Raw genomic sequence first — 3,084 nt, forward strand, 5'->3', positions numbered from 1 at the left:
CATAATAATAATAATAAAAATAATAACAGTAATGATAATAATAATAATCGATTATTATCCAAAATTATAGTGCCATGGTTTATCGACAGGGCTAAAAGGGACACAACTGAGGTATTTACTAGATTCAACAAATAAATGAGATTCATTCCCTTCATCTGTGTTTCCTCCATGTCCAAGTCAACATTCGCCCGACAACGTCCACAATTGTCATTTTATCTGTAAAGACATACTCACTCTCTCTTTGTGGGCGGTTTATAGGTGCTCCTTCTTTGCTATTAAATATCTATCATTCTGTTTCTCCGTCTTCCTTCCGTGGTATTCAAATTTTAAGATCACGCAGGGGCAGATATGTACCTCCAAAAACAAAGAAAGACAGATGTAAAAGAAGTTTTTTTCCCATCTAGCATAATAAGGCTATTGTCAGAATAAACACAATGTGTATTGCTCTTTAGAGTGTGTATCTACGACTTTATAACCCCAGAGGTCTTGTAATCAAATTCCTGCGAGTGGTTGAATGGTGCATCTGATGTGATATGTACATTGTGTCAGCTTTACTTCTCTTTTCATGTTGAATTTTATTAAGAGTAATATATCATTTAGATTTTTTATGTATATTATCGGCATGTGTTTTTACGGTCCTGTACAGCCAAGAAAAATGTCCTTCTGGGACGACACACTCCAGACACCACAAAGAGAAATTTATTCCATTTATCAAAAATTCAACAACCAGATTTTTAGTATTACATCTTCTCTTCATTCTGTGAAAACGTCTTGAAGATTGGAAAAAAAATTGTGCAGCTATTTTTAAAAAAAAGTATACATGTACATAAAAACCGCGTTTTGAGAAAACGGGCAATAAAAATAATAAAAAGATTGACTTTATGAGGAAATGCTGGTGACAAGACAAACATGCCCGGTATGGGAAGAAAGAAAGCTTTTGGGGGTTCTAATGCTGGGAAATGGTTGTAGGAAATTATGAAGAAGCTAAATATACCTGTAACTTAAAATCCATAAGGTTCAGCCGAATCGACACTTTTGGGGTGTAGAACCTCCCCTTTTAAGGAAATAGGTACATCACACTTATAGGAGACGTTTTAAAAATTTATAATTAGGGAAATATTAAAGAAAAGTTATTGTTATAGAATACGGCATCAATAGAAAATCTACAACTGTGACCCCCTATCAAGTCTTGGCCAATATCTCCTTTTGTGGATTGCAGGAAGTAACTCATTTTGTCAGCACGCCTCACCTATTTAAGGGCCAGGTGTCCAGGGTATAGCCTTCATCCGGTATGCTACATCGGGCATGCTCTGTTGCTTTCCATTCCAAATTCAATTAGGCATATTTTGAATGTATTTGGGTTCCTTTTGATCTTACTGCATCTTTTCAGCAGTGCATTTAACTTAAAGATAGTATTTTTGCCTCCAATTTCGAATCTTATGGCTGATTTGAAATCATGCTTTATTGATGTTTTAAAATCTTGCTTTTTTGTTGTTTTAGTTTTATGCTTCATTATTCCTTGCACTTCAACGCAAGTTCACAATAATGATCTTAACATAATTTATTCATGAGGTAAAATATCTTCAAGAAAAATATAAACGTTTCATTTCAAATTATCTCATGTTCTGTTCTATTTCCGTTCCGTGTAGAGTAATGATTTAAATTGACATAATATGCTCAATACGTTCTGAATGTCCTTTCCTACTAGCGTTCTTTTTAAGAACTAATCTTTATTTGCAATTTTGGTAACCCCTCCCCCCAAAAAAACCCCAATATAACTCCTCAGTCGAAATGGTATAACTAAAATTATACCCCGCTTAGAGTAAAATTGTTCTAGAATCCCCCAAAACAAAAACAAAAAAACAAAAAAAATGTAATTGCAAAATTAAACACACTGTTACTATTTGTGAAGTGGTATGTCTATTATATGTAAAAATGAAAAGGAAATGGAACCTCAGCAGAAAAAGGGCTAAGGGCCAGGAGCCAAGGGTTCAAAGGCCAACCTTTCCTGGGGTCGTGGGGGAGGGGGTGGAGGGGGGCTGCATTGCTGAACGCTGCACCAGTCGTCTCCACCTCTGACGGTCATGGGCAAAGCTTTGGAGACATTTGTTTTGTGTTATCTGCCCTTTCAAAATCATAAGATTATTCGGAGTCGTTATCAAAATGCATGTATTCAAAGAATTGAACCCGAAAAGGCTTGGCGATATTGTGAAACTCAAAAATTTGTAACATCAAATTTCTCAGAACTAATTACTGAGCTGAAAAGAAACAACTTTGTAATTCTAGTGTAGCAATATGTGGCCATTTTTTCTACTTCGTACGTCCACTTGTAAGTGTTGCAAGTGTTATAAAAAGAAACTCCCGGTAAGACTAAAAACTTAATGACATAAACTTTAGCCCTCCTTTCAGAACTCACTGGACTTGTGTGTACACCCAGGTGCTACCATAGATAGTGTCTGTTGCATAACAGTCGGATTCTTACCCATTCCACGAGTTCAATTCCGAAGAAGGGAACACAACGTCGGTGTCGTAGGCAATTAATTGTACACCAGATTTAGTTGTATTGCTCACATCAGGAAACTGCATTTTGGTGATGCTGAAAGGTGCATCTTTGATAGAACTTTGGGAAGGTGTAAAATTTGAAAATGCTCAAAATTTTGACTAAAATGAATAGCTTGCGACAGCGACAAGTTATAAACGAGGTAATAAAGTAAGAAGAGTATGAACATATAGGGGACACAACTTACATATTTACTTGAGTTCACAAATGACGGGATTACATCCCTTTAAATTTCTGACGTCACAACTCTGTGGATTCGGACGCTTAGAAATATTTGGTAGAATGTGGAGTGATCGGTATCCTCTTAAAGCTTGTTTATTTGTTTGACTTTTGATGAAAAAGTGCCCGTCTATCTATTTTGAATAGAAGTCGAGGTAGCTGGGGTTGAAGAAGGTGGAGGGTTGTTTGGTGCCAGAGAAAACAGCCGGTATAGTTTGTTTGTTTGTTTGTTTGTTTGTTTGTTTGTTTGTTTGTTTGTTTGTTTGTTTGTTTGTTTGTTTTTTGTTTTTGTTTTTTTGTAAGTG

This window comes from Aplysia californica, unplaced genomic scaffold (genome assembly GCF_000002075.1).
Source record: "Aplysia californica isolate F4 #8 unplaced genomic scaffold, AplCal3.0 scaffold00895, whole genome shotgun sequence".
NCBI classification, from domain to species: domain Eukaryota; kingdom Metazoa; phylum Mollusca; class Gastropoda; order Aplysiida; family Aplysiidae; genus Aplysia; species Aplysia californica.